This window comes from Pseudopodoces humilis, chromosome 18, assembly GCF_049639895.1.
Source record: "Pseudopodoces humilis isolate 2021_Gansu_Grassland_sample_001 chromosome 18, ASM4963989v1, whole genome shotgun sequence".
Lineage (NCBI taxonomy): Eukaryota > Metazoa > Chordata > Aves > Passeriformes > Paridae > Pseudopodoces > Pseudopodoces humilis.
The window spans coordinates 13,125,350-13,147,540 of NC_142217.1; the positions used below are offsets into that span (position 1 = coordinate 13,125,350).

Genomic DNA, 22,191 nt, shown 5'->3' on the forward strand with positions numbered 1-22,191 from the left:
CTGCTGTGCCCCTTGGCAGTGCCCCTTTTGTGGGTGCCTGCAGCCCCCTGTGCCCCCAGCCCTGCTGCTGCTCCCCTGAGCATCACATCGGCCTTGCCCCTGGCCGTGCCCCCTCCTCACACCCCACCCTGGGGTTTTGTTGCCCAGCACGTAGCTGATGTCAATTTATTTGTAAAAGAATACTTCAGCATTACCCAGTGAAAACAGACAGCATTGTACAGCTGGGAGCAACATTGATTGAAGTGATATTTAATCCAAGAAAAATACATGATACACAGTCTAGGATTCCTTGCTTATCCATCATATAATGCAGTTCATGGGGATTAAATATCCCTCCTGTAAAGCTGGTTGAGATCAGTGTTGTTATTTGTTTTGCAAATGATCCTGACAGTGATGCTGAGAGCTATTGATTACCAATGGTTCCTTAAAAATTACTATTATACTGCAAATTACAAACCTTGGGGGTATCCAGTTACATGATAATGGAAAGGCATTGGTGTGTAATGACACATGCATCATAACAAATTTGCTCTGGCTACATAATGGAGATTGAAAGGGACATGATTTATGACCAACAGGATTAGCTGCCTGCCATGATACATCTAAGGTAACATGACAACTGTCTAGTTGCTCATTGTGGCAAGAAGTTCTGATGATTAGAACAATTTAGAAGTAAATGAAGGGGGAAAAAAAGCAAAATCTCCTCTACCTTTTCATTTAAAATATGTAAACCACTCTTCTAATTAATAAATAACGGAAGTCCCTCCGTCACTCTTGCAGGAGCATCCACAAAGCACTGCACAGGTGCAAACCAAGGCTGCCAGTCCTAGTGGAACTCCTGGGTTTGCCTGGAAAGCCTTCAGAGCTTCTGGCCGTGGCTGTGATGGAAGTGCAAACGAGAGCCCTGAATCTGCTGGGAATTTCAATGCATGTGTGCCCTTGAAGCCAGTGGAGGACACTCGTGTTGAGTTGTGTGCTCTCATTCCTGATGATGAATGCCTGATAACACAACTGCTTGTCTTCCAGGCTCTCCTGGTGTTTCCCAGCTCCGTAGCTGAGGACTGAATACTTGATGTGTTGGAGTGGAGCCTGAGGGCTGCTTCAGCCTGTGGTGGCTTTAGCAGTGTCACAGGAGCCTTGCCTATTTTGGGGGCAGAGCTGGGCGCTGTGAGCTTGCCCTGCCATCCTGGGATGGCACAGAGGGCTGCTAGGAGGATTTTGCATTCAGGAAGGTGTGTGGTGTGAAGGTTAACTCCTGTGGCTGTCCTGTGCTCTGGGCATGCTGCAAATACCAAATGCCAGCAATGCAAACACACCTTTTCCTCACTGCCCAGCTGATCCATAGTGGTGCCCACAGACAGCAGTGCCTGGGTCTGTGCTGCTGTGTTAGCATGCTCAGCTGGGCCTGTTCAAATGTGTGTCCAGGAGCCTGTGCCACCAGAAGCACTTGTAAAACAAAAGAGAGGGAAAAACAGTTTTCCTTCTTCACCAGCACCTTCTCAGCATCTTATGTCATTAAGTTGTGTATTGCACTGAGAGTCACCAGGCTGCCAGTGCAGGGAAATACCCAAATACCCATTGACAGGAGTCCTCCTCCACAGACACTGATTTTCTTTTGCCCTGTGCTCTTTTATTCCTTGGTGCTGCAACAGTAGGAACACTTGCCCAGTAATTTCTTTAAAGAATTTTAGCACTAGATAAGGTGGCACTTCAGCTGAGGGAGGAAAGAAGTGTGTACTTGTTTAGGTATTATCCTGTATGACATCTGGAGGTTCAGCTCCAGCCTCCCATGGATCCCACTAGCTCTCTTGGAAAAGGGATGATGAAGTTTGAAATAATAGATGGTAACTTGGAGCCCACATGCACTAGTGGTTGGTGGGAGGTGAGTGCACCCCTGAGCACGAACAGCACTCTGCTGTTACCCACCTTATCCAGAGGAATTATTCCCTCTGCCTGAAGTGTGGGCAGTGTCCTGGGATGAGGCTGCCAGGCTTCCTCCCAGAGTGAGGCAAAGCAGGGACTCCTTGAGATCTCACCATAGAAGTAGTTTGTGATATAAAAATCCAGTGCAGAGTAAAATTCTCCTCCTTGTGGAAGTGCTGGCCCCTGACTTGCAATAAAGCATTTATTGTTTTGTTTTCTCAGCCCAAGTCCTCTGCAGGTCACCATGTGCTGTCTCATGGCCTGTTCCTGTGTGTGCTGTGCTTTGGGGGCAATCAACAGCTGCAGAGATGCTGTTTGTTATCAGGGAAGGGGTATGTGCAGAGGGGGCTTCGTTTTTCCAATAAGAATGAAATCCCAGCGTTTTGTCATTACTTCATCTATGAGAGCTTCTGCTCGTGGAGGCAGAGAGCTTTCCAGAGGAGCTGCAGGTTCAAGATTGTGGAGGAGGGTGAACCAGGAGGGGAGGTCACAAGGTGGGGCTCAGAAATGCTGGCACAAGGGACCTCTGAGATTCTGCAGCTCAGTTTCTTTTTTGAAGCAGGACTTTTGCCAGTGGTGACGCAGGTTGGTGTTGACTTTTTCTAGACAAGTCTTAGAACTCCTCCCAGGGTGGATATAGGTGGTGGGTTGACTGCCCAGGTTCCTGCCTTCTGAGGGGAACAGAGGTATTTGGGGATACAGGTCATGGGTTTCATCCTGTTGACTGTGCAGACCCAGTGTGAGATCCTTTGGCACTTCAAAAAGATGGGAGGACCTGAGCTGGAGAAGGGGGTGGAGGAAAAGGCTGGATTTGGCTGTTTGTTCATCTTCTTTATCACTCCCAGCTGAAGCTGGGTCAGGGTACAGAACTGGACAGGAAATGCCCTTACCCAGAGCATGCCTGACCTCTGCAGAGATGTGCACAGACATGAATGTGCTTGGGAATGAGCTTTTTCCCACCATTACCTTTGTAGATGACCTGACCTGATGTCTCTGATGCAGGCCCTCCCAGGTGAGAGAGCTCTCTTGCAGGAGCTCTTTGATGAGCAAACACTTCACAGTGGCTCAGGGGAGGCTGGAGTGGGAGGAAGAGAGCCCTTGTTCCTCTCAGCTGCTCTGGGTTGGGTGGACCTAAAAGTAGCAGGTATGAATGCAACTGTCATTACCTTAATGCTTTGTATCACAGCTGGAGTGGGACATTATCACACCTATGGATTCTGGGAGGTCTTTTGATCCAGCATTGTATCACATTTTAGGGCAGAAATCAGTGTAAGATGGCTGTGTTTGGAGCTGTGTCCTTCAGCCCAGTAAGCGGCTGCACAAGTCACTGAGTCAGTGTGCACAGCAGCAGAGCAGTGCATGATCCAGGAGAGACCTCAGAGCCACACAGGGGCCACACAGCTGTCCCTGCACTGTGTGAATCAACTTGCTTGGGTGAAGGTGGGGAGTCCCCCCTGTGGCCAGAACACTCTGGGCAGAACCTGCTGTCCTTAGAGCATCTGTGTGAGACACACACTGGGGCAGGATTTGCTTCTCCTCGGAAGAGTTTATCTGGAAAATGTGGGTATGCAAGTGTTTCTAGGGTACCTCCTGGAGTACCCCAGCCTGGACCATTGCCTGTCCTTATGTGGGTGTCAAGCAGCCCCCTCCTGCTCTGATAGCATCTCTCTTGCCAGAACAGAGTGGGGCAAAAGGACCTCAGGGATGATGTGGCCATAGTTTAGAGAAGTTGTAAGGGATTTGATCACAGCTTAGGAAAACTTCCTCCCTCTCCTGTGTGCTAGTGATGACTTTCCATTTATTTCTCTGCTGTTGTAATGAAAGTCCAAGTGCTACACAGCAGCAGAGATCCTGACATTGGAGCAGCCAGCATGCACCGTTTCTCTGGAAAAAAGGATCCATCCAAATGGCTCCTTTATGTCATGCTCTAATTTTGCCGCTGTTGGTTTATTTTTGTTTTTGGCTTCTTTTATTCACGGTATTCTTAAAACTTCCCTTTCAGGGCTTAACAGCTTAACCATTTCAAAATCATGCCAAGTGGAAATGCAGCACACGATTTTCTCACTAAACATTGTGCTGATCGCTCAAATGCATTCTGGATTTGTGGAAAAGCTGCAAAAAACTGGGATGAAAGAGAGTGAGAATTAGCACTCAAATGAAGACCAAGTTCTTTGTATGATTGGGAAAGAACTGTGGGAGCAGAGTGTTCCTTGTCACCTTCTTGCTCTGCAGCATCCCACTCTGGCATGGCTCACAGCAGGATTGGTGGGCAGGCAGGTGGTGAAGCACAGATCTCAGTCCTGAGGCTGCTCCTGTCTTTAACCATGGGTCTTAGTGCTGGTTGTTGGTCCCTGATATCTGAATTATGCCCCAGGCTCTGCTACCAGATTCCTCTCTGGATTTCAGCAGCTCCTTAAGTCTCTTGGGCCTCCCTCTCTTCTTCACAGGAAAGGGATTATAGTGCCAAAAATAGCCCATTTTCCTAGGTGGGCCTCTTTGTGACTCTCTTCTGTGAAATACGTCTTTCTCCCTGTTCCTCCAAGTGAAATACAAAGGAGATGTGATTCACCACCAGTGCTGATGTGCCAAGGCAGAAGGAAAGCTTCTGGTGTGCAAAGGAAGCTTTGTACCTGCACATGTGCCCTTCTGACACACAGATTCCTTGCTGGGGCTGGCTGGTGGCTTCCTGCTCTGCTTGTCCTATGAGTAGCTGGAGGAATCAGGGCAGAAATGGCCCTGCTCCTGGTGCTGATGGAGCACCTCTGCTGGGAGCAAATGCCACTTCTGGGAGGCGAGGTGGGTGTTATGTGATCATATGGACAGTCCTGTCCCAGGAGAACTGATTTGGGATGAGTCTGTTGTGACTTTTGTTCTGCTCTTGGTCCTGCAAGGAGCTGCATTTTCCCAAGGAGGAGGAGGGCAGGGGGCACATTTGGAAATGCAAACTTTCTCTTGGAAGTAAAATGGGTTATCACCATCTAATGACTGCTGTGACTGCTGCTGAGCAAACCTGGGCTCCTGGGGTGATCACAGGGGTGCAGACTAGCACATGAGAAGTCAGGTTGGTATTGCTGAGCTGGGAGGCTTGTTTTAGTCCTGACTTTCAAAGACAAGGGTAACAGAGTTATTTTTTTGCCATCTCTGTCTTTTTATGGTTGCTGACGTTACAAGATCTTTGAGGGTCCTCACTACTTGCAGAAAATGCCTGTGGGACCTTGATCTGCAGGGCTGGGCTGTGGATCACAGCTTACGGATACTCCGAGCTGGAATTTGCTCTTTCGTTACAGCTCTCAGGCTTGTGAGGTGAAGTGAGGGACAGCTGATGACTATTAGCTTTAAAATGAATATTGCTCTTTAGAACATTTAATCTTTCATTAACAGTGAATACAGTACACGCTGGGGTGCATGCAAACCAGGAAATGGTCAGGTTCCTGCAGTGCTACAGCTTGGCCAGCTGTGAGTTCCGTGAGCAAGGGATTCTCCAAATCAGCAGAGGATGTGGGGAAGGGCTCAGTTTGATTTCCAGAAGTCTCATCTGTGTAAATCATGAGAAGTCTCATCTGTGTAAATCATGGACAGGAGGTAGGCAAGACCCTGTGCCCTGCCAGTGCCATGTGTCTTTGAAGCATTTCCACATCCCTGCTTGCATCACAGACCAAGAGCTGAACATGGCCCCTGGTTTACTGAGAATATTCCTGAGAGAAGGGGGCATGTGGGGGTCTCTGGACTGCAAGAAGAGGTGAAGAGCATGGCCTAGCTACAAACCACAGCGAGGGTGCAGGCTGTGGACATGAAGTGAGAACGCTGAGTGAGCAACTGCTGTTTGAAAACCCTTGGGATGCAGGAGAAGGGACTAGAGGGATTCCTCAATTTGTCTCCTTGCCTCTCCCAAGTAAATCCTTTCTGGCCAGTGTGGCTGGCATATGCAGAGCAACTTGGCTTGGTGCTTCAGCGGATGGTCTCCAGTTGGGGTGATAGCTCAGAGCTGGGAGGGGGGAAGCATCAGGGAGCCCAGGGGGCAAAATGTCTTGTCATGATCCTCAAAGAACAGGAAGGAAGAGCATTTTTTCTGTTATTGTTCATATTACAGGAAATTTCCCCACTCTCTTTTCAGTTAATAACCACTGGGGCAAGAGGCTTTCCCAGCTCGTGGGGGAGCAAATCTGAATAAACCAGTAGCAGTCATGTTGTTGGAGAGTGGCTCCACTTGAGTTGTTTTTCCACTGTTTGGATAAATAAGACAATAAGAAGAGCTGCTGAGATAGTTGGCAGAGAAATGAATCCCCTGGGAGATCGGGGAAATGTTGTTTATTTGTGGGAGCTGCCTGTGCATGAGGGGTCAGTCCTGCAGTTCTGTAGAGAGAAGGGAAACAAACATTCTCTGTCCTAGCACTGGATTCATTGCAAGGAGGTGTGCCAGGGATCATTAGTGCCACAGCCACCATGATCTTTTGCTCAGATTAGTTTTCTCTTTTTAAGGCAAAAAAACCCCAACAAACCTAATGGCAGGTTCCTGTTAGATCAGATATGGACAAAGTAATAGCGGTATCACAGAGATTGAGGTCTGCAAGATTAAAATGTGAAAGGGAGGAGAAATGATAGCTTTGGCCCTGCTTGCTGTTACAGCAGCCATGTGAATAAATGACTCTATGCAGATAAGCAGGGCAAAAATAAAAGGGATGCTTAGGACGAGATGGAAAAAAAAAAAAAAAAAAGGGAACTAATCAGCAGATTCAACCACTGTAATAGTGCAGTAAACATGGAAAATTACATTATATTAGCTCCTCTGCTTCCCCTTGTATACATCAGCCACAAAGTCATCGATAGGTGATTCCCTGTGAAGGTGCAGTGCTGCAGAACCCAGAGCTCCTCGCTCCTGGGGGAAGGTGTGAGTGATGCTAAAGGAGAAAGTTGACTTTTGAACTACCTGAGGAAGAAGTGGCTCAAGTGGAGCTGCAGAAAAGCTCGCAGATCACCGAGTTAAAAATCTCTCCCAGGAAAAGGACGGCCGGTGTGTTTGTCCTCAGTGCTCAGGCAGCAGTAGGGCTCGTTCTGAGCCACAGCTTAATTGCAGTCCTGGGATGTTCCCCTGATGCGGGAGAAATTGGTCTGCTGCAGATTTCTTTAAATATATATATATATATTTCTTTTTTAACTAGTGAACTGATTTCCTTTTTGTTCGATTCCTCACAAAGAATGACAAGTAGCCACTGCAGCTTTTCCCTGAGTTCAGGCAAAACCAGCATGTAACATTATTTGCAAATTAGCTTCATCCCTCTGGCTCCCAGTTAAAGCAGGAACTGCTTGGTCCAGAGTTGCTCCCAAAATATCCATTTAAACCATGTAATGATTCTGACTCTCTCATGCATAGTAGATGAAAGACGATCCGCGATTTATTTTTAAAGCTTTGAACCCCAAACATGGTCAATCATAGAAAAAAAGATTAAAAAAGGAGGAAGTCATGATAATGCAAAGCTGGGAGAAAAGCAGCCCTACACTTCACAGTAAAATCCGTTTTCTTTGCACTTTTTTATTAACAGCTTCAACTATGATCAGTGCATAAATCTACCTGCAACACAGGATGTTGGAAAATTACCGAGAGACAGCAACGTCCTCCCTGCTGCTTGGTGAGAAAAGAAGGATGCACCTTCAGGTATGAGCTGGAAAATGGTTTCATCCTCTGTTCCCTATTTATGTTGCACTAAGCTTGCTCGTTGAGTTGATTAGAGGAGGGGAAATAAGGTGTTTGAAGAGGGAAACTTCAGAAGGGATTCTCTAAACTTGTCTCAAGCCACAGATAAATGTCTGCCTGGGTCCTGCTCTGTACCCAAGCACTGCAGGGCTCTTCAGGCTCTGCTGGGGGTTAATGGTGGTGTTTTGTCCTGTGTTTGCTGCTGTTCTTCCCCTGCCCCGTGGAGGTTTTTGATCCTGCTCCTCTTGGTGAGAACCAGATCAGCTCTGCTCTGGGTGCTCTCGCAGCCTCCCCGGAGGAGCAGCTCTGGGTGTTCCCGCAGCGTTGGGAAGCAGAGCAGGGCCCTGCCATTCCCTGCTCCCAGCTCAGGGAGGATCAGCTCCCCTCTGGGTGCTCCTGCAGCGTTGGGAAGCAGAGCAGGGCCCTGCCATTCCCTGCTCCTGGACCATGTCGAACCACGCATACGAAATCTCCGCTTCCCCGGCACTTCCAAGGGATCACACGGAGGGCTGAGCAGGATGAAGCTGCGTTGGCTGCTGCTGCTGCCGAGCAGCTTTTTTAGAGCAGGAGCAGAGTTAAGCACTCCTCCTGGGTTTTCTTAATCCAGCCTCAATCCATGCACTTCAAACAGGAGTCTTGTTTTAGGGCTGTGCTGAGCACTCGAGTCCCCCAGCAAGCTGCTCTTGTGCTTGGAAGGGCCAGCCAGAAGCCAAAAAGCCGGTTTTACTCTCTTTTGAAGAGGCTGGAAATTGCTCCCCCTGAGCAGGGCAGTATGAAGGGGAGTTGTGGTTCCCAGGACAAGAAAAGGGAGGGTTGGTGACACTCTGAACGTGGATTTTTCTGACAGTTGTCTGATGCTTTGGGCTCAACATGGACAAGCCACTGTCCCTGAAATCCAGCATAGCAACTGGATTATAGCAGTCACATCCATCTCCCTAGGGAGAAAAAAGAGGTTTCCAGCCACAGAGGCCAGTGTAAAACATGCCAGCCTTCTCCAGCACGCTTTCTTCAATATATGTTTTATAGCAAACAAGGACCTAAGGGCCACTTAAATCTTGGTGACTGGTCAGCACTGTCATGTTGCAGGTTGGGGTTTCTCATTTATCTGGCTGGGTTGGTTGCTTGTTTTGCCACCTGTGCAAGTGGTTTGAGGAAATAATGGGAATTAGCTCCTCTGTTCAGTGGTTATAGATGCTTGTCCAGTGGGAGCTGTTGCTTCTGGTAAAGCTCTTCCTCTTCATCGTGTTCATCACTCCTGTTTGCATGTCCCTTATCCCACGTTTGCTCCCTGCAGTGACCACTGGGGACTTGAGGTGGACAAATTGCTGGGGCTGGGGCTGGCTTTCACCTGGGGCCTCTTAGAAGGTGGCAGTATTGTGAGCACTGGGGTCCCCAGCATGGGACATGGGCTCCAGAGGAAGCCTGTGGTGGGCCCTGCTGTCCTGACATTTCTCTTGGAGTATGTCTGTGCCGGTGGGTAAGTGGGGTGGAGCAAGATGTGCTGGGGTCAGAAAGGAGCTGCAGGTTCTGGGACTTGAGTAGGTCTTTGTTTCACTGATGTGTTTCATGGATGTGCTGGCCAGCACCAAGGCTTCCTCATCTGTGGGAAATACTGGCAGTCTTAGAGAGGCAGCTTAGACTGAGTTGTGACTGCTGAGGGCTCTTGGAGTGGTGCTGGGTTCTGTCTGGATCTGGATTAGTTAAACAGGTAGTTCTGTATGTATTTTCCAAAGGTGAGAAAGGGGGGGATAGGTTTTAGAAAGGGGGTGGGTGAGAGCTGCCCTCCTGGTGCAGGATGACCACTGTGCTGAGCTTTCAGCTGGATTTCCAGCTTTCTGCCACTTCTGCCATGGCTGTGGTGCTCCATCAGTACTTTGCACCACACTGATCTCTCCCCAGTTTTTCCTTTAGCCTCCCCTGCATGACACACGATGCACAAGGGCCTGACACCAAGTGCCAGGAGACACCATGAGGGTGGGCTTTGCTCCCTGCAACCTACTGTTCCCAACCTGCATTTCCACAGAGACAGAGAGCTCTGGCATCCTGTCAGGCTGTGGGGGAGATGTTTTTCACCCCTTCCCACATCCATGCATGCCTTCCTCCCTGCAGGGAAACCCACGTTGGCACAGGACAATGTCGGATGATGCTGCACATTCAATATGAGGATGCTCCTCTAAAACAGGATGAAGGCTGAGCATAACGCCTTTTAATGTTCCTTCTCATAATTATCCTCTTAATTACTCAATGAAATGCCCAATAAAACAAATCACTATAATTTCTATTTTATTCTCTGCCTTTTGCGGGTTATTTAAGAGCTCAGGATACATTAAGGAGGCGCTTTCTCATGAGGGAATGCTTTCCAATAGATCATACTTGCAAAATGGTTTTATGTCCCTATCCTGTGTGCTTCATCCTCATTTTCCATGCCAGTTTGCTAATTACCAGAGGCACTGGTGGCTGGGAAGCACTGTCTCCCTTGCTGCCCATCTCTGCTGCGATGAAGTCACAGCTCTGAGTTTGTGACATTGCCATGGCAACGGCCCGTGATGTCACTAGCGGGGATTACAACTTTGCAAAGCATCCAGGCACAGGCAGCCGGCCTGGAACTCTTGGGCTCTCACATGTCTTTAAATAGCAAGGAACTAAAACGCAGGGAAGTCTTTAAGAAGGCTTTAGATTTCCCTTTTTTTACCCTGAAGGAGGCCAGGCTGTTGACTGCAGGGCTGCCACCAGCAGTCCTGTCCCCGTGTCCTGCAGCAAGCCCAGCTCCCTCATGCAAACCTGGGGTTTGTTTGGGGGAGCTCAGCCCTGCAGTGACCCTGGTGCAGGATTCTGTGGCCAAGGGCTGATGTCTTGGGCATCTCCCCACTGTCCCTGGGGGCTGCAGGTGTCCCCAGCCCCATGCAACTTCCTCTTGCTCTCTACTTCTTGCTGATAAAGTGAACATAAAGCAAACCTGGGGATCACTGACCCCCACAGCCCCCCTGCCCATGCTTCACTCCATCTAAACTGCTGGCTGCACTGGATTTCTTCCCTGCTTTTTGTCTCATAGTATTTGCATAATAAGACATTGTTCATGCAGTGAGGAAGGAGGATTCATGTGTGTGCCTCCAGCAACAGGAAAATCATGTAATAGCCACACTTTATTTTCCACCTGGGGAGGAAACTCAGCTCCCGTGGCTGGTACCACAAACTGCGCAGGGTGTTTAAACACACAGCCCCAAAACACACACAGGCCAGCCACCTGACTGATATTTATGTGCCTTATTTAATCAGAAGAAGCAAATCAAGCAGATGGAAGAGTCAATCTCTTTATTTTAGTTTTTCTAAGGCAGGAATAAAAATGATATTTCAAAGGCCAACGCGTCTCAGCTGAGCGGCGGTGGGGAAAAGCCGGTGCCGCAGAACATACTGTCCTGTCTCCCTCTTCCTCAGATCATAACTTCTAAGGTGGATTCAATAGAAATAAATGTTCAGCAGTTCCGGTGGTGGCCTTTGGAAACGGAGCTAATGGAACAAGACAAAAAAGTAGTTACAACATTTTGACAAGCGCTTAAATGTTTAATGCTATGCACGGCACAGCCCAGCCGTGGGGAGGTGGTGGGTGCACCTGCAGGGAGCTGTGCCCCTCGTCAGCGCCACAGCGAGTCCTCCCACGGACACAGGAGATTAACCAAATGCTGCTTGAGCTGTGTGTAGCAAAAGGGCCAAGGGCAGCTGTGGCAGCTCTGCAGCAGGTGAAGGGCTTGGTGGCCTCATGCTGGGGATCCCCAGAGGGAGAGGAGGGTGGCCGGTTCTTGGAGAAAAACGGTGGAGGAGAATGCATAACATTACCCTGAGCTGAGACAGGGGAGATGAAGAGGCTGCAGTGATTAAATTGGATCTACTGAAATCCTTACAAAGCAGGCTTAGGAATTAAGAGCCATCAATGTCACATTGAGGGTCACTCGCTGCAGGACACCTCCGGCCAGGGCCTCCCCCCCGTGCCTCTGTTTAGCCCCATCTGAGCCTGAGGAAACTCATCCTGTGTCTCAGAGCCCAGCTGGACATTCCCCTCTGCCACAGAACAGTGAACCTCAGCGAGGAGGGGCCTCTAGGAAGCCAGTTTGTCTGGAGAGGAAGGATTAGACTGTGTATGGCTAGATTTGTTTTGAATTCAAGTGTCATGAGGGATTCAATAATGGGGGAAGGTGGTGAGGACAGAAGGCACTGAAGAGGCTGGGCTGACACTGCCTTGGTGCAGAGATCTGCTGGCTGGTCCCTAAGCCCAGGAGGTGTCAGCTGGTGTCCCCTGTGCGTCAGGGACAGCGTGGTTTGCTAACTGAGACGATTCTTACCATGCTTGTGGGACTTGACTGAAGCCACAGGTGCTGCAGGTCATGCCTGCCTGCCCCTGGGGCTGGAGGCAGCTCACCAGTCTCATCCAGAGGAGTCACAGCGCTCCAGCAGCACTGCACACACCAGCAGCACCTCAGGCTCGGATAATATCCCCCAACACCAGCGTGGGAATATTGGTGGCACCAGCCAGAGCCAGGATGGAGCCCACCCATGAAGCTGTTGCCTGGGAGTGAGCTTCCAGTGTGGCTCAGATGCTTTGTTCATGCTGACCTGCACTAGAGCAGGTCCCAGATTCATCTGCTGCCACCGGTGCCACATTTACACACATGCCCATCAGTTCTGTGAAGCAGGGCCACCTCTCCCAGCCACATACAGGCTCTGAGCAGAGCCCCAGAGGGACTGTCTGGAGTGACAAACCTCTGTCTGATCTGGGACTCCCACCGAAGGGGTTTTTTAATGCCCCTCCTCCGCCTTTGTCCTTATTTTCCACAGCTGGAACGACGGGTCACAGCAGGGAGATTTTCACACATCATTAGAGCCAAGTGTCCAATTCCACACAGCCGTCAACTCCAATCAGAGCGATTTAAAAGGCAGCGCTTCCTTTAATCATCTGGGACGCTCAGATCTGTTAGTGTGAACTGAGTGCTCCCATAAGCACGGGAGGAGCAGGGGGATGCAGCAACGGGGGGAATGATGCTGAGATGAGACTTGTGGCAGTCAAAAGCAGCGGCTCCTCACGTGCAGACCAGCCCCAGGGCAGACCTGGAGGGTGAGGTCCTTCCTCCCTGTCTCTCCTGGTTTTCCTCCATGGATGACTGGGGTGGCCACGGCTCCGTGTGTGCATGAGCAGGGTCCATGGAAGGGCTGCTGTCTGCGGCTGAGACCTGAGCCAGGGCTGATGTATCAGAATGTTCCTAAGCAGGAGGGAGCCTCAGCATCAGCATTTCTGACTCACAAGGTGGAAGCATCCTGCTGTGTGAGCCCCTGAGCACTGGAGGTGTCCTGGAGACCTCTGGGTGCCACATCAACCTGCAGCTCCACAAATTCCCACGGAACAAATGAAAACCCGAAATCTCAGAGCTGTGCTTCACCTCTCACAGTCCCAGCCAGCATCCCTGACCCTGCACCACTGTAAAAATGCGTGCTGGGCTCTGTGAAGTGATGCAGCTCCATGTCTGTGCCAGCAGCAGGAGATACACAGGCACAAAGTCCCACCTTTCCAAAGCTGGAGCTGTGCGTGCGCAGCCCTGCCAGGGGCACGCTGCATTTTCCCTGTGTGCAGCCACACGACCTTCTCTTGGCCTTCCCACAGTCCTGCCACAGCCCCCATGCAATGCAGATTGCACGTGGATATGGGAAGGACAAACACATGAGAAACAAAACGGAATTACCAGCACACCTGACTGCAGGAAGATGAATGTCCTTCCCAAACGCTCTGGCATGCGCAGAGTCACTTTCCACAGTGTCTCTGTCTCAGAGCTTTCAGTGCTCATGATTTGTCCAAGGGCAACTTTGCAAAATGTCAACGTTTTTATCAAAATTCCCTGTGACAGGCTTCAAGTTTTAATTAAAGGAACTTGGGGGTGTATGTTTGTTTGTTTGCTTCCATGAAATTAGTTTGTTTTGTTTTTTTTTCCTAAGAAAGCAAATGTTTTTCCAAGGGGAAAAATGACAGCCCTTGTTTTTTTGCTACTCTGCCGTGTCTTTCTGGCTAACTTGCTTTCTAAACCAAACTGTAAGCCTCTCCAGCAGGAAGCTCAGCAAGCTGGTGGTCCTGTGTCAGAGGTTCCTCTGAGAGAGCAGCACTGCCACGACTGCCCGAGGCAGCATGTACACATCACTGGCCAGATCCACACATGCCAGGACACCTACTGCCCTGAAAATACAACCAACTGATGCTGTAGATAAAACCAGCAACTTGCAGACAGCGTTCTGCCTTAAAATCCACAAGACCAGCAGCAACACAGGCAAAGGCTAGGAGAAATTTTGCTGTTAGCCTTTGAAAACCTGAAAATTTCAGCTAAAAAAGCAATCAGGTCGATGTTTGTTCTGCCCTTGCTGCTGTAAATTGATTGGATTGATAGGAATGAAGGCGGTGGTGTAAGAGAGTTAGAGCAGCCTTCTGGACTTTGATTCCATCTCTGCCTTTCATGGTCTTCCCTTTTGTTCTCGCTCATTGTTTTTGAAAGGAACTCTTTGATGAGAGGTGGCAAAATCTCACTTAGGCAGAGCTTTCTTGGCAACAAACATTTGACTTTTGGAGCTGCCCTCATCTGTTGGGTAAACATGAAATGATCATCTTTGACTGGAACTGATCCTCTAGAGCCATGTCATTCCACTGGAGAGAGGTATTTTCACCGATTTTCAATGTGGATTATTTTTGTAACTGACTGTAATAGTTTCTTTGGCAGTATTAAGGCTTATTATGTCAGGATTTATTTCCTGAATAGGAGGTGAGGTGATTCGACACGCTGTAGCCTTGTAACTTCCCTTTTCATGCTGAAATCCAGGGGCCCATCTCCTGCTCCCACCACAGACACAATGGAGGCACCCTCTTTGCAGCTGGACCTGTCTCCCAAGGTCAGCTTTCCCCCAGTTGCTTCGTAAATGCTGAAGGAGCAAGTTGAAGAGAACAAATTCCCTGTGAAGGACAGGTAAAAACTCACCTTGGTGAAATGTCTGTATAGAAAAGCCTCCTGGAAAGAGGAGGAGAGGGCAGCAGGGAAGGGATTGCAGCTTCAGAGGAGCAGTGCAGGCACTGGGAGCTCCCTGGCACTAGCAGAGGGGTTAGCAGCAGAAAACACAATTGAGGATTAAATGTGGATTATGCTGCAGCGATCCTGAAACATCAGCAGTGCTGAGGCAACTAACAAAAGACTTTATTTCCTTAGGAGAAGAGCTGCTGGGCCCAAAGCAGTTGTAGATAAAACTCTTCAGGAGTTGCTCGTGATGAAGTGGTGAGGCAGTGAGCCAAGGCAGCGTGTTTTGGTATGTGGTACCTCCTGGAGAATTTGGCAATGCAAACTGATGTATCTGCTCCTCACAGCCCCATGTAGGATGGGATTTTAGACATCACTGCACCATCAAACACTGCCCAGGCTCCACCAAGTATCAGAAGAAAAGGTTCACATGAACCCCTTCAGTGCTGTTCGGTAGAAATGAATGGGTGAGGCTGGCTGCTGTTCTCTCTCTGTCAGCATCATTAAAATCATTCAGGACCTTGGGTTTATGGTGCACCTGTCTTGATGGGATTGGGAAAAAGATTTTGGTCTCCCCTCAGCCAAAATCAAGGCTTATGTGTAGGAGCTCCTCTAGGCTGTGCAGGCAGCCAGGCTTGAGGCTTTCTTGGTTTGGTGAACCCAGCTGAACACCTCAGGGTAAACATCAGCTTGGTGGAAATCTGAGATGGAAAGATGGAGAGATGGATGATTGGGATGGATAGACTAGGTCATGCTAAGGTGGCAGAGGCCAGGAAATTTGGGCTTTACTTGCCTGCAAACCCTGCTGGGCTCAACAAATGACACTGGGCAACACTGACCTCCTCAAGCTGGAGTTTGGATCATGCCCTGCTTGAGCAAAAGGAGGCACTTGCAGCCTACAGACCCCTCTGGACAGGGGATGGACCCTCTGCTCCATAACACAATGAGCAAGGCAGCACTTACACCTTGTCTGCAGCAACAGGGCATTTGTAAGTCCCCTGGCATGACCTCGGGGCTGGGAGGAGCAGGGGCCTGTCCATCCTCTCCCACCACACAGCCAGAGTTAGCCCCAGCTCCTTTTGGCAGCCTGATTCCTTGCTCCAGCGAGTGCTGGGCTAATGGGGAGGCGGCCGCAAGAGGAACACTCTGTTCAGCAGCTGCACATTCCATTAATTTAATGAGGATTTTTTTTCTTTTTTTTTTTACGAGGCAGATGGTAAAATAGCTATTTTCTGTTGTCTAATAAATACCATCAGCAAGGCAGAAAATGTGCAATCTCGCCAAGTCCTTTCTGATTCCTCGCCCTCCCGTACCAACGCGTTTCCCCGTTCTCTGCTGGCAGCTGGTGGGGCTGGGAGGTGGGATGGGAGGGAGAGGTGGGACACCAAAGGCAAGTCCAAAATTGCTGGTGGGACCTGCACATTGAGACAGCAGCTTCCCCTGATTGGGCAGAGCCCTGGTGTCCTGCTGGGAGAGCTGTGCTCTGGCAGCCTCTGCCGATCCAATTCTCACTTCATCTGATTGCAGTAATAACAACTCACACAAATTTCCTGCCTCAACCTGAAATCTTCCAGCTCTGCAATGCAAATAATATAATGTGTGATGAGGAGCCCAATGACGGGGATAATAATAATAATAGTGATGAAGCCTTTATTCAATGAATGAGTGAATCAAGCAAGCAAAAATAAATGGTATTCAGGGCTTGGAAATCAATAGGAAGAGAAATCAGGAGGAAATGCAGGGGGACTTGCATCTCTGGGAGAGTGCTGTCCTTAGGAATGGCGTGAAGGAGAGATGAGCAAAGCCCTCTGAGCTGGGCACTCCTCGTCTGCCTGTGTTGCTCCTGGGCTCGCTCCTCTCCTGTGGTTATATTGCCTCTGCTGAACTCACTGCTGTGCCTGGTCCCAGCCTCCCTTGATCTCTTTGGCCCCCTTGATTTACAGCTCTCCTGGGCTCTCTGAATGTGTCTAGGCAGCTGGCAGGCTACAGACCTGACCTGGGGTTGGGTAATAACTTGTCTTTTGTCCCATGCCCAGGAGGTCAGCCATAAAAAAGCTCCAGACATCAATTTTCCTCTCCACCGAGGTGGAATTGCAAAATGATGAGTTGGTCTTTGCCCTCATTTATCTCCTTTTTCCTTTCTCCTCCTCTTTTTATCTTTTCTATTCTTCCAACACTACTGCTCATTGCTCTCTTCTTCATCCCCTTTCCACTATCTCCTCCATCATTTACCAGCCTCCCTCCCCTCTGCACATCACTGCTTCTCCTCTCTCCCCCTTTTGCCCTCTTCTGCCTCATTTTTTTCTGTGTGTTGCCTTCCCATCTCAAAACTCTCATGATTTTTCTTGCTGTGCATAGCAGTTTGATATCTATACCTGTAATAGCCTGCTAATACAGTAATTCCACAAGAGACCCTTCAAAAACCCAAAGCCTTGGCAGGTAGTAAAACTCACCTTTTTACTTGGCTTCCTCTTTATCAGGGATTCATTTCAGACAGGATTTCTGTGTGCACAGCTCCGCCACTCTCTGTTAGGAAAAAAAAAGGATTAATTCCTGCAACAGGTGAATATGTTTCACAGCTCTGGTGAGCAGGATCTATTCTCCACTTCCTGCAGGTATGTGGGGGATTTAATCACCTAACATGGTGCTTCTCTTTGTCCCGTGTGTGTTTAAACTGTGCCTTCCCTGTGCAGAGACCTCCTGGGGAATGCACCAGTGGGGCATTCCCATGAAACCTTTGCATTATCCAAGGGATCTTCCCACTCCCTGGAGAGATGCCATGTGGCAGATTCCAAGCTGACATCCTGCTCTTTTAGGTGATACTGGCATGGGGTGAGGTTACTGAATGCTCTGTCCCAGCACCACCAGTGCCAATCCCTGCCCTGAACCCACCTGTTGAAGCCTCCCATGGCTCCTGCCTGTCTTTGCTTGCTCAGGTGAGGGACTGGCACAGCTCCAGCCTGGCAATGCCCCTTCTCCAACCCCAGAGAACAGAATCTTCCATGACCCTAAAGAGAAAGGATGAGCTTCCCCTGCCCTTTCCTCCCTAGCCTCTTTTGGTGGTGTCTGCAGCTTTGTACTGTATTTAAATCTATGCAAATATGTTAGTGGATAAAATACGCTGAAGGCAAACCTGGGAAATTCAATCTGACTTGCAAATGTGCTGGGAATAGGCACTTGGTAAACTGAAACCAGACTTTTACTCCTTTTGCTCCAACACCTCCAGCAGGACCTGCCCTAGAGCAGTAGGGAAACAGCTGTGTCCCAACATCCTCCCATCTCCACAGTTGTATGGGCTTGGGGATAAGGAAGAAACCAGGGTATTCTCCTGTATTGTAAATACTGCAGCAGGACTGACCTCTCTTGGGCTCCCCAGTGTCATCCAGTTTCCCTGCTGATCCCTAAGTGTGGGTGGAAAGGGCAACATTTGGTTTCTCTGCAGCAGTGGCTGAGGTGGTGGTGTCTTGGTGGGAGCATTGAGAGTGATGGGAACAGGCAGTGAGCAGCCCTTGGAGCTGGCAGCAGGCAGTGAGAACTGCCTGCCAGCTCCTGGCTTGGGACTGCCAACCCTCTCCCAGCGTGGAGAGCCCAAATTTCATCATCTCTAGTGGCTTCCTGAGCAGTGGGGCAGGAGATGGCACTGAGCAGGGAGACGTGACTTGCAAATCTTCCTGTCAGTCTGTTTTCTGGACAGCACAAATCTGGAATAATTCCCCATGCCAGGCTGCCAGCTTTATACACAGGAGATGAAGTAGGAGATAATACAACATGTCTTGTGCCAGATATTCAAGAATTTCTAAGTACTTTGCAAACAGGGAGCTACAGGGCAGCATTGCTCTTTCCATTTCACACACAGGAAGGCCCTTGAAAATGGTGAAGTTTCCTGCCAAGTCACCCCAGGGACCATAATCTCTGTTTTATATTTACAAAACTTCAGAACAATGGCTCTCTGTGCTTCCCTGACAAGACAGGAGAAAATATTCATCTTTTCTCAGATAAGAGAACCTGATCTAACAGGGGTTCCTCTCTGGACTAATCAGACATGGCATTTTTCAATAGCAAAAGCTGTCTAGCTCCAACCAAAATGGGATTTTCAACAAGCAAGTTGGCCAGAGTTTGGGGAGAGGGCCTGCAGGTGGAAAGACAGACACAAAAAAATTGTGGTGAGTCATATTTCCTTGATAACAGAGTTGTGAGATGCCCTTCATGCATTGCTGAGCAGAACAGTGGTTGACATCTGTTCCTGCTTCCTCATCTTACTGACCCTCACCAAAACAGCTCCCAGGGGCCCAGGAGCCCTGTTTGGAGACACAAGTGCCTGGGTGGGGCTGAGCCAGGGAGGTCTGTGGCTTACCTGGTATGGTTTGCTGTGAGCTTCTGGTTCCCTTCACCAGCAGATCAACATTTCAGGGCACCCAAAGACTCCTCATCCCGCCAGAGAGCAGGATCCAGGTTGGAAAGGCAGCTTTAAATAACTACAGCTGGTTGGACAGAGCTTACAGGGGTGATAGAGCCAAACTCACCCCAGGAGCAAATTCACAGGAGGCAGAGGGCACACAGGCAGCTTGGGAGGCTCAGGCTGGGCACTTGGAAGGAGATGTGCACTAAGAGTGTGGCACAGCTCCACAAAAGATGGCCAGAAAAGGCCTTGAGACCTCCATCCTTGGAGGTCTCCAGGACTCAGCCACACCAAGCCAGCACTGAAGATAATCTTGGAGGTAACTCGGGAGGGAGCTCACCCCTGCATCCAAAGGACAGCAGACTGTCACCTGCCCTTCTCCTCAGTGACATGCCTGGAACAGACTTGCCACCCCAAACTGTTGTGTACCTGTGTGCTGACAGAAGAGCCAGGCTTGAAATGTCACCTCATTAGGGCTGATAGGTGAGATTTGTTACAGAAAAGGAGAGCTATCAGTCTTCTGGCTCCTGAGGGGACGAGCTCTTCAGCCAGAGTGACTGGGGGATTGTAATGGAGTTAACTGAGATTGCCACCAGGGAGCTCAGACCTTGGCATTTAGCTGAAGAGGAGAAAACATCTAAATTTCTTTGTGGAGAAAATCCCTCAAACCCCAAGAAAACAGCATTTTCTCAAAGCAGAAGGAGGGAGCTCCTGCCACGTTGGATTCCTGCCTGGAGGCTGCGTGTTTGGGGCGGTGAGTGTGGTCAGTCGAGGTTACAGCAGGTGGATCATCCTTTTGTGGAGGATGGTCCAGTTGTCCAAGGTTACTCTGGGTCTGCCCAGGAGATCTGACGGGCTTCTGTGGAGCCAGGACTGGCATGCAGTCATCAGTCTTCCCCTTCTCTTGCCCAGGTGTGAAATCTTTCTTCCAAATCAGCCTCTATCATCTTGGCTGCAGTGGGAAGCTGATGGAGAGAAATCATTTACTGGGGGCAGATTCAAGTGCAGTTTGTTTCAGCAAACACCTCTGAACTTCTGTGTTAAACAGCATCACCCAAGGGGTGTGGTTTTGCTGCAGATGCTCCCTCCCTGCTGCAGAGGTGCCCACCTGAGCCCCCACCCAGCCCTGGCCTGGCAGCTGCTCTGCCCTGAGGGTCCCCTCTCCAGGGGCTTTGCTTCATTAACTCCCTGATAAGTTGAGAGTTCAGTGCTGAGTCTTAAGAAATTGGCAATAATGCCAAGCCTTCATACAAGGGTAAAAATAGCCCTAATAATTTAGGCAATTAGTTAATTAGCCTCATTTACTTGAAAGCACAGAGTGGTGTGGGAAGACTTTTCTGCTGGGTTTGTTGTGGTTTCTCATTCACTTTGTTTGCTTTTCCCGTGCCATTTTCTCTGCTCCCTGACACAGATACAGGGACACACAGCATTGCAAATTAGTGGAATGCCAGCAGGAGAGTGAATGCCAGCCAGGACAGGATGCAAGGCAGTGCAAGGCTGCAGGGAAGCAGGGCTGGTCCTGGTACCCAGGCTTAATGTGCCATATGGGCAAGTGGGTAGCTTCTTTCTGACAGGGTCTGGTGGTCATGGTGGTCTTTTCCAGCCTTCATGATCCTGTGATTTTTTTTCCCATGCTGTTTTCCTTCCTCATCCCAGCTCTGACCCTTCATTGCAGGTAGAGGCTGTGGCACATCCGGGGTGTCTCACAGCTCTTTGTCAAATACCTAAGGGGCAATACCTCACTGTTCATAGCATTGTTTGTTTATCCCAGTTAGAGAATTCCTGTCTAATCCTTAGACTAGGACTGACTGACAGGTGAAAGGAGGCAAGATAAAACAGGCATTTACTGGGGGGAACTGGGGTGCTGGAGACTCAAGACTGTGTTGGTCCTTAACATGCTGGCAGAGCAGCCTCCTGCTGTTGGCCTGTACCTGCCAGCCCCAGGGCCACTGCATCCCTTGGTCCTCACTGCTCCCACCCAGCCCCTCTGGAGCACGTGTGGCCTCCAGTCCCAGCTGCTCAAAGCCTTTCTCAGTGCTCCTTGTGTGGCTGCACAAGCTCACCTGGTTTTGGAGAGCTGCTGGTCAGGTCCCCTCAGTCCTCCTCTGACTCACACGAGTCCCATTCATTATTGACCTGGGGACCTGAATGAATTCTGTCTCCCTGAATTATTTCTGAAGACATTAGATCTTCTCAAATTGTTCATCTTCCCCAGAAATGACAGCTTGCAGGCACCTGGGAATAAATGGTGCCTTGGAACAATTTCATTGTTTCTATTCCAGGCAACAGGAATTCCTCAGATCTCAACATCAGTCCCCAAACCCCGGCGTGTTAGCATAACCTCCAGACAGCTACGGGTTTCTTGACCCAGAAAAAGGATAGGATTTATTATGAACCCTGGGAGACCAGTGTCCTTGCAGCTTGTGTACCCTAATGGTGTGCAGCACCTTGTGTGCTCCCCTGGCTGGAATTTTCTTGTCGAAACACCTCTCTGTCAGCAAATGGCACTTCCACAGAACAGGCTTATGTGTGTGAAATCAAATCAATGTTGATTAATTTTCAGTTTGGAAGAGAGGGGGTAAAAAAAAACCGTTAAAAATGTCAAGATGCCTTCTACTTTCATTCTTGCAAGAGCTTAAATTCTTCATCTCTTAATGACCTTTTGTTTAAAGCCTTTGTGTTTTGTAAGAAGTATTCAAAAAAGAGAGGAAGCAAAATGAAGTGTTAAACATCTTTTGAAGGAAAACGTGTCCATTTCCATGAGCTCTTTTTTGTAATTAGTATTTAAAGGGAGGCAGGAATCACACTTCTTTTCCCTCTGATTTTTTGCCATTTTGTCCTAAACCAAGTGCACTTCCCAAGGCTCCCAGCTCTGCCCTGGCTGACAGGTGTCCCCTGCCCTGTGCCCTGTGGCACAACAAATGTTTTAGCGGGGTCAGCAGTGATGGGACAAGGGGTGATGCTTTTAAACTAAGAGAGGGTCAATTTGGATTAGATAAAGGGAAGTTTTTTAGAATGAGGGTGGTGAAACACTGGCACAGGTTGCCCAGAGAAGCTGTGGCTGCCCCACTGTTGGAAGTGTTCCAGGCCAGGTTGGATGGGGCTTTGGGCAACCTGGGATAGTGGAAGGTGTCCCTGCC

At 49.3% G+C, this 22,191-nt stretch overlaps 1 protein-coding gene across 2 annotated transcripts in view; it reads left to right on the forward strand.

Moving 5' to 3' along the window:
• ELFN1 (extracellular leucine rich repeat and fibronectin type III domain containing 1) overlaps positions 1–22,191 on the forward strand; it is a 102,025-nt gene that overhangs the window by 14,758 nt on the left and 65,076 nt on the right. For both annotated transcript variants that reach the window (XM_088064071.1, XM_088064070.1), the window contains exon 2: positions 7,464–7,576. The gene's annotated coding sequence lies outside the window, so the exon portion shown is untranslated. The remainder of the gene's footprint in view (positions 1–7,463; positions 7,577–22,191) is intronic.